General features: G+C 36.4%; 1 pseudogene; it reads right to left on the bottom strand.

Annotated features, from left to right (window-relative positions):
* Window positions 1–11,426: 11,426 nt before the first annotated feature.
* On the bottom strand, window positions 11,427–12,753 carry LOC110201714 (eukaryotic translation initiation factor 3 subunit E pseudogene; annotated as a pseudogene).
* Window positions 12,754–13,061: the final 308 nt, after the last annotated feature.

Below are 13,061 nucleotides of genomic sequence, written 5' to 3'. Positions count from 1 at the left end.
TAGTCATACTCAGCATGTCTATTTTCTTTTGATTTTACTCTTTCCACCCTGTACTTTTTCATATTTCTTCTCATGTTTCTTTATAATCATCATTTGTTAAAATATAATAATATTATATTATTTTAATATATCACAATTTATTTAATCATTACCCAGTTTGTGGGCCAACTTTTTTTTTTAAGCTCTTATAAATAATGCTGCTTGGAATGTTTTTCTACAGATATTCCCTTAGGTTATGAAAACAATAGTAAGATCATCAAGTATTAACATTTTTATAACTTTATTTGGCAATTCCATATCACTTCTAGAATGGTTGAAACTATTCACAGTTCGACCATCAGTAAATTATCATGGCTGTTTGTTATATCCCAATTTCTACTGACTTTTTAAACCTTTGCTGGTATACTTTTGCTATCTTTAGAAAGTCTTTCAGGAATTTCAAATAGAGGGCTTTCCTAATCTCAGTAAGGAAAGATCAAGGGCTCTGAAACAAAGCCTGTATACTACCTCTGTTGCCCTACTATTTCTGGTGGCTTATCCTAGCAAAGAATTATACGGCTATAGACCATGGGTTGTTCACACGTTAAAACCTCATCAGAGACTGCAAATTTTTATCTAGAAAGGTTACATCATTCATGATTGACCATAAGACATTACTACATATTTTAAAAGCCCAGACCTGATCACCAGATATGTTAGGAGCTATTTTCTTCCTTTTTTTCCCCCTACAGATTTCTAGAGATAAGAATATGCTATGAGATGTCCCAGTGGTCAAAGAGCTTGGGGAAGAATAGTTTAGAATTTTTTTTTCCCCTAGAATTTGTCACCCATGTCAAGGGGTCAGGAACAGCTTTGGCTACTTTATCATTAAGGATACATAATAGTGGCCATGCTAATAAGAACTCTTGCAGCCGCATCATGATGCCCTCCCGACCAGCAAGACACCAGGCTTGAGATAGATGAAAGCCTTCATCTTCATATTGTTCATGGTTTTCCTGGACTCAAGATCACCATTTCTACTTCAAGGGGTACAAAAGATCTTCGAGCATCAGGGCAAACCAGAGGAAGTTGTAGGGACTTCTATAATAGTTAGTTGTTTGTGATAGTCATCCTAGATTGGAACAGATTTTATCGTAGATATGCCATTGTTTTAGAATGACATCCACCATGTTTGTAGTGATTGATCACATCTTAAGACTCTGCCCATTGATTCCTTGGCTGATACTACACTCAGTGCTCCCAATGGCATGGTACTCTTAAAAGCAAATGAAGTGGATTCATGAGTTCCTGGTACAAATCATGTTTGAATTAAACCCATAATTCATGGCTTAGTCTTGGGAGGGGTGGTGTATGGCTCTTCTCTCTCAGGAATGTGCCAGAGAAAATGCAGTTACTGATTGTAGTGTACTGGATTAAATGTGGGCATCTTCCAACTCTCTCTCTTTAGTTCTAATATATCCAAGCTCTAGTCCTGCTTTTTCAGCTATCTGTTTGAGATCTCCATGGGAATGCACTGTCAATACCCCATACCCAACATATCAAAAAACAGAGCTTTCAGTCTTCCTTCCCAAACCTATTGCTTCTGCTAACTCCTTGATTTTGTTGATGGTTTCCCCCTTACCCCTAGGCTTGAAGTCTTGGGGACATTCATGACTCTTCTCTGTCTCTTAAATCCAGACCTCCACATTTAATATTGCCAAATTCTGTGGATGTATCTCTCTGGCTTCCCTTCCACTTCCACTATTACTACCCTACTTCAGTCTCTTTTTCTCATACCAAAGCTACCATCAAAGCCTCCTAACTATTCTCTCCTCTAATTCATCCTTCGTGCCACTGTCAAAGTAATTTTCCTATGGCATAGATGTGAAGTACTCTTGGCATGTCACATATCTTTTCCACCCCTAAATTGAAGCATCTTGTCATCTTTCATTGATCTCATTGTTCTTTTGGAGAGGCATGTAGAGGGGACCTCCCGCAGCAGCCTCTTCCTCTGGCTGACTGGTTCCTCCCAGAACCTTCATTTTAGGGAGGAAGCTGGGTCAGCAATGTTTTCTTCTCCAGCAGCACTCTTGACTCTCCAGACTTTCTTTTCCAGGTCCCTATGACAGGCACCTTCATCTCTTTGACACTACCCCTTCTTTTTTTCCAGGTTCCTTTTATGTGTGGCCTTCCCTCATGGGAATAAAAGTTCCTTGAAGGCTTCTGACACATAGCCACTTCAATTCAATGCTCCAGGCACCTCTTTTACCTATAAATTGCAGACTAGGTTTGGATCTGCATTAATAGAATGAGTTCTCTTATTGTGAGTTTTCTATAATAATGAATTCTTAAGTCCAGTAAAAAAAATAAATAAAAATGGTGTAAGGCACTATGCTAGATGCTATGGATAGAGAAATTAATGAAACAGTCCCTACCTTAAAGGAGCTTAACTTCCTTTCATATTGGGAATATGATAATCAATTCAGTTCTGTTTCCCTAAGATGTGTTGTTGTTGGGCAAAGATCCCACATTTAGTATCATCCTTTAAATTAATGTTTATAGCTAGGCTAATAGCTAGCCGATTCTTAATATATTCTGTCTCTTTTTATATCACTATGCTAGCCTGTAGAAATAGAAAGGTGCCCCAAGAGGGAAGCCTAAAATAAGACATTATTCAGGACTTGTATGGAGAAGCTTCTTGGAATGATTATTTTCAAATTACGTTCTGTATGATGTCTACTATGTTTTAGAGGCTTAAAAATATTAACAGCCTCCTCTCAAAGCTGTTTCTTTGTAAATTGACTCAGGTCAATTTATTCTTTGAGTACTTCAATTTATGTGTGTACTTATTTCCATATATGTATATGCATACATTTATACATAATGTTTCATTTGTTCATGTAGGGAATGATAAAAAGGTATTATAGAGCTTGATAGAAAATAGGAAATAAAAAAATCTGTCCCTATATAGCATCATGTATAACATTCCCACCTAATTTTTCAAACCACTAGGTGTCAGTACAACATAGTGAATATTATAGCAAAGTATTAAAAGCAAATTTTTTCCAAGTCTATTTTTGTGTTTCTTTGAGTATATTCTAAAGTAATTTATTTTAAAATGTAAAGCAAAAAGTAAAAATATTTTGTGCATTATAATAATCATTATCTTTTCAAGTTCTTAGGCCTGCATCTATGTAGGTTAGTATCAACCAAGTTTTAAAGTTACTCAAATTAGTTCATCTCTTTTGTAATCTGCAGCTGGGGAATAGAAACAGAAAATCATCACATACAGGAATAACCCTAATGAGTATGTTTCCTGCATCTGTATCTTTGCTTTTCAATTAGTAGCTCTTTCTTTTTTTATTATTATCAAAATAGGTCATGGAGGACAATTGGCCAATGTGGAAGGTCAAAAGTATAATATTTTCCCCTTCCATTATTTGGTTTATAAATATGCTTTAAAGGATATGAGCAAGAATTGACTTGCTTTGGTGTCATGGTGACTGATAAGCTTTCTTGTTAGGAAGACGTGTTAGGTATTTCATAATTTAGATATTTTTAACTTTTTTTCTTTCCCAGTAACTATGCAGTACAGCTTCATTGGCTTCTATTTTGTGGTGACTTGACCTTGATTTGTAGCAGGATCAGCTCCATCCAACATTAAATAGCAAAAAGATGCTTTAAGACATATCTTTGTGTCCCAGAGTAGCTAAAGATTTGTGAAAGTGGTTGCTGTCTTTCTTGGCATTATTTTATGAGATTTTTCATCTTGCTAAATACAACTGTCACCATACTTCAAAGAAAATGCCATGTTGAAGTGTTTTTAAATGACCATAGATGAAAATGTAGCAAAATGTACCATTTTAGGCTGGATGTGGGGTAAAATCTTGATATATTGACAGCCAAAGGAAAACAATCTTCCTTTAGGTCACTACTTGGCAAGGTTTTCTGATTTTTTGTTATGTCTCATAAGCTTCTTGTCTAGGGAGGGCATTATAATAATTTATTACTTTAATAATTCAGTAGTAATAATGCTGTTGTTTTTTTACTAAGAGCCAGTAACTTCATGTTCCTGTCCCTGACCCTGACTTTCTTTGTGAATAACATGCAATAGATCATACTACTCTATTTCCTTTCAGTAAAAAAGCTCTTAATTTCATTATTACCTATGCTATAAAACTGTTCTACTTAGCCTAGTAAACAATTGAGCACTGTACTGAAAATGGATAGCCCAACCCAAAGAAGAGTCATTCATGGTGATTTCTACTCATTGTATTTGTATCCTTAGGGCCTAGCACAATAGCTGACACATAGTTGGTGCTTCATTGATAGATTATGATTGATGCCTTGATTGATAGATTATGGTTTGATGTCTACTTGGAAGGAGTCTCCATTAGAATGCCCAGGATCTGTCCTCGGCCTTGTATTGTTTGACAATTTTATCAGTGATTCCAATGAAGGCATAGATGGCAGGATTATCAAATTTGTAGATGGCACAGAGTCAGGAGTGATAACTGATACATTATATAACAGCCCAGATCCAAAAAGTCCTTAACAGGCTTCAACATTTTGCTGAGTTGATTAAAATGAAATTTAATAAGAATAAATTTAAAGTCTTACATTTGGATTGAAAGAAATCAGCTTTATAAATATGATGAGAGAACCTTTGCCAGGCAGAAAGCAGTTCATCTAAAAAAGAGCTGATGAATTCAGTTAACTGCAGTAGTAAACAGTGTGATAGAGTAGCCAAAAAAAAACATAACGTGATTTTAGGTTGCCTTGAGAGGCATTATGTCGGTCAATCTGCAAGCATTTATCAAGAACAAAGCTACCATATACTAGGCACTGGTGATACAAAGACAGAAATAAAACAGTCCTTTTTCTCAAGGAATTTACATTCTATCAAGAGATTAATACTAGGGAGGTGATAGTCCTGCCTCTATATACTTTTGCCCTGGACAGAACATATCTAGAATGTTGTGTTCAGTTATGGGTATCACATTTCAGAACAAACTGATGAATTGGAAACCATCTAAAGATGGATAATTGCGAGAATGGATGGATGACGGATGAGGACTATAAAGACTCTCCAGATCATATAATATGAAAACAAGATGGAAGAATTGGGGATATTTTGTCTGGAGAAGACTCAGAAGGGATATAGCAGTTGTGTTCAAGTTTTTTAATGGCTGTCAAAAAGAAGAGGAATTGGACTTATTTTGCTGATCTAGGGGGAAGAACATTAAATAAAGGTTAGAAATCATAGACAAGTAGGTTTGGTCTTGATATAAGGCAAAACTTCTTAATATTATAGCTCTCAAAAGGTAAAATGGGCTGCCTTATCTAGTAGTGCATTGCTCCTCACTGGAGTCATCAAACTGAGACTTAGATGACCACTTTTCATGTATATTGTTGAGAGAATTCTTGTTCAATTTATAGGTTGTGACTAACTTGTCTCTGAGGTTCCCTTTAACTTATTACATGTTTGTAATTCTGTGGAAATATGTAGGACTTTGGGTAGGGGTGAAGGAGGTTTGTTGAATAGACTGGGCATCAACTAGCATTAGGATCAGAGTGTAAAGAAATGAGAGAAGAAATTGAAATGACATCCCCATTGGCACTTTAGATGAAATTGAACATATTTGACTTTTGGGGTATGTGACCAACAAGATGAAGACATTTTTTTCCTGATCCTCATGACTTCTCAGACCTCTCCAAAAGAGAAATTATGTGCCAAAGAGAAAGCAATTTCAACAATCTCTATGTCTAGTACACCAGGAACCCAAAGGAAGGTTAAAAAAAAAGTCCCATGAAATATTCTTACTTTGATCTCAGTTACCAACCCCTCCCTTACTGCCCATCATGCTACAGACAAATGAGGATACATTAAACCTGGCCCATCCATGAGCTTGCAACAAAACCTAACTTTACAATCTGGTTCCTACCTCCCTCTTTCCAGTGCTGTGAAGATTCAGGCTCCAGGCTGTGAAAGTTTGCTGGAGCTTTGGTGGCTAGCTCCACACCAGTGTTCTATGCTGCAGAAGATCTTTGCAGGAGAGCACAGAAACATAAGGAATAGGGCAGAACATATATCTGGGCTTGAAATAGAGCTCACCCTCACCTCCCAATGCCTTCCCCCTCAGATATATAAACTCCAAACTACAGAAATCAACCCTGGCTGAAGTAGCACCAACATGGAAGCACTCTGAATTTCTGGGCCAGAGAACTGAGAAACAGTGAGAATAAGACTGGGCACTGCTTGTGTGAGGGGACCACTAAGCCTAAGGGAAAGAGTCTAGCATTAAGCTGGAGCCACTTTTGACATTGAAAAGTCACATGGGGCAAAGACCTAAGGTGGTAAACTGAATCAGCAGTGTGGAAGAAGGGTGAGATACTTTGAGATCCAGCCCCTAGGTAAGTCACCATTCCAGGAGAGGAAGTCAGAAAATGAAAGGGGAAAATAAGTAGAAAAAGAAGACTGAAATTACCAAAAATCTCAGAAAAATGAAAATGCAAAAATCCTTAGTATAAGGAGATAAATCAATAAGGAAAACATTAATAGTAGAAGGAAATATGGCCTTCAGAGCTAGTAAATGAGTTCAGACCTCTGTAAATAAATACTGCAGAACAAAGAACAATTAAAACACTTGATGAGACAAAGGACCCAGTGGAATTTCAGAATATGGAACCATATCAAACTGTTTTTGAGTGGGTTACAAGAGAAATTAGAATTTAAAAGTAGAATGTATGACGTAAACAGCAGAAATAATTGGTAGAAAAGAAGAATTTAAATCTGTTATGACAAGTCTCACCAGATAAATAAAAGAGAGGACAACTTATTGGGATTGGAAATACACAGAAATAAAGGACAATCTAGAAGAAGAAAAGCAAAAAAGCAGAAACATTAAAAGAAAACATATTCTCAATTCAAGCAAAACATTGATCTTGAAGACAGGATATATAGAGAGAATATAAAAATTATAGATCTCCTAGAAGATCAGAACAATTTAAAAAAATCTGAACATTATAATGCAATACATAATATAAGAAAACTGCCCAGAACTTCTGCACCCATGAAAGGAAATACCAATTGAAAGAATGTAAAAATTTCCTCCAGAAAAAAATAAAACTAACAAAAACCCCCAAGGCTTCAAACTCCAAGGCACATAGTGGTTAAATTTAACAATTCTTTTCAGAAACAACTAATTCTGCAAGCAAACAGAAGAAATACCTTTAAATAAAAGAAGAAATTGAAATAAATAACACAAAACTATTTTGCGACCACCAGAAAACACAAGAGGGAATGGAATATTGTATTGCAAAGCATTGAAGCTCAGGATGACTTAGCCAGCAAATCTCTGCTTAGCCATAAATGAAAAAAGATGGACATTCAATAAAAAGATGTGTTTGAAACATGTTTAGAAAAGAAAACCAGAACTGAAGAGATTATTTGTATCTCAAACATCCTAGAAATACAGGAAGGGTGAATGAATGTAGCAGCCAAGGACAGCAGCAGAAACAGAGTGACAGCAGCAGAGAGACCAGTAAGAGACTTCCTTGTAAACATAACACAAGGAGACAGGGGTGAAGGTGGGAAGTCAGGTGGAAGTAATGGTAGAGAAGCAGGTCTGGGGCTTTATGGATCAAACTTTGTGACACCCTACTTATAGGTGAAGTTGAACAGACAGCAGTAGAACCTTTACATTGAGATTTGCAAAAAAGTCTGGGAGTTTTTAAACCAAAAGAATAGAAAATTAAGGAGAGATACATTTTTGTTGTCTTTAAATGTTTCCAGAGATGTCAGTTACAGAAGAGTTGACTTGTTCTATAGGACTGATGCATGAAAGTTATAGGGTGGTGAGTTTTGGTTTATTTGAAAGAATTTTCTAACAGTTAGAATACGTTAGCAATGCAATTGGCTATTTTGTGAAGGATATATAATTCATGGTTTGGTAGCAAGAGGTTCCTGGAGATTTTGAGATTAGTAGACTAAAAGGCAGACTACCAAATTAATCATTCTGTGGGGGAGGGAGAGTAGGAAGTGTTTTCATACTCAATGCAAGTAGGCTTGTACTGATATAAGCCATGGTGTTACTAGGCAATCTAGGGTCCAGATCCTTAGATATATTTCTGTTGTGCTCAGCTTGTTCAATCAGCTTGGTAGGACAATCACCAGAAAGTATACTGCATCCTTTGTGCTTGAAACCTGCTGTAAGATACTATTATAAACAGCTTCTTTAATTTGGTTGTTTGTAATGTTAATCTGAAAAGTTAACGATATTCTAAAATGTGATTTTCACTGTTTAGATCCTGTGGCCAATCATCTAAAGGGAAAGACAACTCAAGAAAGATAGAAAAGGCCTCAAGAATGAAATTCTGATAATACAAGTAATTCCAAAGAAGAAAAAAAGAGATAGATCTAAAGAAAGATGACTGTGACTGCATATCTTTTTATATATTGCATGTACAAGGGAAAGAGAGGGAAAGAGAACATAATAAGCATTTATTAAGCATCTGCTATGTGCCAGGTATTCTGTTAATGCTTTATAGATGTTATCTCATTTGATGACACCATAGCTGATGGAAGGAAAGACAGGTAATTCAAAATGAATATTAAAAAAGTGACATGGTTCTGAAAAGTGTCAGCACCCTAAAGCAATGAACAGGCTTAGGCTTGGAATGAATGCTGAGGACAACAAAAAGGGCTTACTTAAAATCTATTTTTTGGAAAAATAAGACAAGTAGAAATATGAATTAAATCAATTAAGAAGTGTTTGTTAAGCATATACTGTATGCTAAGCATTGAGGATACACACACACACACACACACACACACACATATATATATATCTATATACCTATCTATCTATCTATCTATCATGATCCCTATTCAAAAGAAGCATACATTCTGAAGGGGGACAGAAAAAAGACATACATATATATAGAATAATTACAAAGAAAATAAATACAAGATAGTTAAATAGAAGGTAGTCTGAAAGAGTTGGCATTAGTAGTTGTGACAATCAGGAAAGGCTCTCAAGCATGTGGAGACTTCCCCCAGCAGAATGTGTGGATGAGGACAATTTGTTTCAATGTCCATGAAGGAGCTAAAGCAGGCATTGTGGAATGCCTAGAGCTTGGTCTGCCATCAAAGATACCAAATTTGTCCACTGCACCCTGGGCCATCACCAGTCATATTGACATTTGTCTTGCCACTGGACTTTGATGACTCTGGATGAGAGAGGAGGCTGATGACTTTGTGCAATTCTGCCTCACTTAAATCCAATCCATGCATGAGTCAAGACATTACCCCATGATGTCATTGCTCCTCATTGAAAATGAAGGACGAACAACAACAGCATATAGAAAGTAATGCTCAAGCTGTTTCTTGAAGGAAGAAGGAAGAGAAGGACTCTGTGAGATGTGGGTGAGGACAGAGTGTGTTCTAGGCATGGAGGACAGTCAGTACAAAGGCAGGAAAATGGGAGTTAGAGTGTCTTATTTGATGAACAAAGAGAAGTTTGGCTGAATCAGTTCAGGAGGGGAAGTAACTACAATAAGGTTGGAAAGATAAGTTATGGCAAAGCTTTAAAAGCTAACTAGAGGAGGTTTTATCTGATTCTAGAGGCCATAGGAAGCCACTTGAGTTTATTGAGTTGGGGAATGACATGGTCAGATTGTGCTTAAGGAAAATCACTTTGGCAACTGTGTGGAAATCTTAGCGCCTCCCCTCTGTTGATGATCCCCAATTCATCCCACATACATCTTATTTGTACATAGTTGTTTGCATATCGATTCCCCTGTTAGACTGGATTATTATTATTATTATTATTATTATTATTATTTTTGCTTTTTCTTGTTTGCTCGGTGGTTAGCACAGTGTGTGGCACATAGTAGGTGCTGAATAAATTCTTGTGGACTTGGATAATGGACTGAAGTGAAAAGCCACTTGAGGCCAATTGGGATTATGTGGGAATAATCTAGGTAAAAAGTGATAAAAGCCAGAAATAAAATGGTAGGTATGTGAATAGACAGACAATAGTTCTGTGTAAGAGAAATTGTGAAGGCAGAAGCAGCAAGATTTGGCAAATGGTATAATATGAAACTTGTAGACTGGAAGAACTAGTGCCTTTGTTGGAAATCAAGAAATCTGGAAGAGGACTGTTTGGGCAAAATATAATGAGTTCTGTTCTGAACAAGTTGAATTTGAGATGTTTCTGGGACATATAATTTGGAAATTTCCAACAGATATTTATGTGAAATTGAAGACTGGTTAACAGATTGGGGCTCAATATATGCATCTGGGAGTCAGCAACATAATTATACCCACAGGAGCTGAGGAGATCACGAAGTGAAAGGTTATAGAAAGAAGACAGAGCCTTGAGAAACACCTACAGTTAAGGGCATAATTTGGATAACAAGTGTACAAAGGAGACTGAGGAGTGATCAGACAAACAGGAAGAGAGCTAGGAGACAGAGTAGTGTCACAGTCCAGAGAGGAGAGGGTGGTCATCAGTTTCAAATTCAGCAGATAGGTTGAGAAAGATAAGGACTAAAAAAAAGACCATTCAGTTTGGCAATAAAAGATCATTGGCAACTTTTGAGAGATTAGTGTCAATTGAATGGTGAGGTCAGCAGCCAGATTACAAGGAGTTGAGCAGTAAGAGAAGAAGTGGAGGCAGTGAGTGTAGACATCTTTTTCTAGGAGTTTTGCTGAAAAGGGGAGGAAAGATATAAAACAATAGCTTGAGGGGATGGAAGAGTTTAATAAAGAAAACAGAAATAAAATATAAATTTGCCATATATTCCTTCTCTGTATTGTCCATAACTATTATTGCATTCACTCAAACTTCTAATTCCTCTACCCCTCAGGACTTTTTCAGTCCATTATCCCTGCTATGACTTCATATCATTCCCTCTCCACTCTTGGTCTTATATTTAGCCAGATCAACTTTGTCCTCAATTTGTATGTAGAAAGTTAACTTCAGACTGGACAATGTAGGACAAATATGGTCCAAAGTAAAATGAAATTTGGAATAATTGTGTCTCAGAACACTGAAAGAACTTGAAAATCTCATCGTTCACTTGCTGTTTGTGATCTTTGAAAAGCTGGAGAGACTAGGAGAGGTACTCCAAAGGCAGGAGTTTGGCAAAAGTTATTCCAACTGATATTCCATTCCATCTCATTCTAAATGATATAGGGTATGGTGCCTAACATATATTCCTGGCAAAATTATAAAACGTATTATTGAAAGGGTGGTCTCAAAAGAAAGTTTTGTACAGGGAAGCAGGGGTGACTAAGAGAAAGGGTGAGTTCATTTTTTTTTAATGAAACAGCCAATTTTATTCAAATTCACAGTATTTCAGGTTCTATCTAGAACTAAATATTTTGTATAATATGTTTATTTAACTGGGAATTTTTCACTATGTTTCTCTTCTGAAGTATTTTAGTAGAAAACAGAGTCTTGAGTAACCCTGTTAGACCTACTATTCTGATTAAGTTTTTTCTCAATATTCATGGCCAGCATCTGGCTTTGAAAAGAAAGGCTTTTAGTCTTTTCAATCACTTGCTGATAGGGTGAGACTGCATTGTACACATAACCACATGGCCCAATTTGGAGTCAATATTGGCATCAAGCCTGGCATTTCTAATCAAATTGACAATCCATCTTTTAGCTTCTTCAGGAGTCATGTTCAACTTATCTGCCAACATGCTTATGCTGATACATTGATGAATGCAGCAGAAAGTCTCAAATATGAAGAGTCGAGCATTTTCAATGAAATCCTCAAGGCAAGCCACCAGGAAAAAGTCATTCACAAGAACCGATTCACATTCTCTTGACTTTTTCTGGGCACCATCAAAATTAACATACAAGCATTTGACAAACTCTGTTAAAGGATCTTTGTATGTGTAGCACTCCTGCTGAAGAACTTTGACTAGATCTTTTAATACCTGTCTTCGTTTTCAAACATCTTTGTTTGTTTTGACTGCAGTAGTCAAGTAGCGGAGAATATGTGGACATATAGTTTGAATTGCATTAAGATACTGTGGCTGGTAAAGAAAGAGATTGATCATGTTGTCTCGATCTTTTGGGTGGCTGAAAAATACAAATAGAGATCAATGAATCAGCCATGTTCTCTGCTGAAGAGATTGGAGTGGAGAACTGACAGAATTATTATCTATGGTCTCTTTCAATCTTGTGAGGTCCTACATGGCTGCATCCCAATTCATTAATATTTCAGATTAAAATTTCAGATGCTAGTTTTCCCCGCAGTGAACTCAAAGCATTTCTATCAGTTGAGGGGACCAACACTATAAAAAAGTAGAGATACTCTGCTGCTCCTGAATAGTTGCTACATTCATACTGGAATTTTGCATATCTATAGAGTGTATCTAAATATTCTTGTCTAAAACCATGTTTATCAGTCAAGTAGTCAAACAGCAGCAGACCATCCCTGGTAGATTGCATTTGCCTTGTTGTTTCTGGATCTTCAAACATCTTGACAATTGGTTCAGTTTCTGCCTGCAGCTGTTTTAGTTGTGCAATAGTAGTTCTTTTTTCATGCAGAGCATGAGGAATGTCATCAGAATAAAGGTTTTTATACACATCTATTGCAAAGTCCACCATGTTTGTCACTAAGAAGGTCCAATTTTCCTTGAAGCAATTCCTTTTCATTATATATCTCTTTAACTGAGAGAAACTCAAACAATGGGAAGACTAGATGGTGGTCCAAAAAGTGCACGATGTGAGTAGTAAGATTGTACTCCTCCATGTTGCAGGGAAAAGGGGAGTAACTCTTAGCCAAGCTTTGTTGATACTGATGGGTTTATCTTGAACAGGTCATGCTAAGCCAGTCTTCCTATTCTGGGTATCCTAGCTTAGAGGATGGGAACACAAACTCTTTTCATGTGTATATATTAAATAATGACCAAAAATATCAGATATTTTAAATCCCAACTTTCACATAAATCAAATGACTCTTTTCAATGAAAACAACATTTAAATGAAAATCAACAAAACTGAGATTAATAAGATAATTCATGCCAAGGACAATAAATGTGACACATAATTATTTAGTAT

Source organism: Phascolarctos cinereus, unplaced genomic scaffold, assembly GCF_003287225.1.
Source record: "Phascolarctos cinereus isolate Bilbo 61053 unplaced genomic scaffold, phaCin_HiC Scaffold_726;HRSCAF=1367, whole genome shotgun sequence".
NCBI lineage: Eukaryota > Metazoa > Chordata > Mammalia > Diprotodontia > Phascolarctidae > Phascolarctos > Phascolarctos cinereus.
Note: the sequence above shows the minus strand (reverse complement) of the source record. Positions and strands in the feature narration are given on the sequence as shown.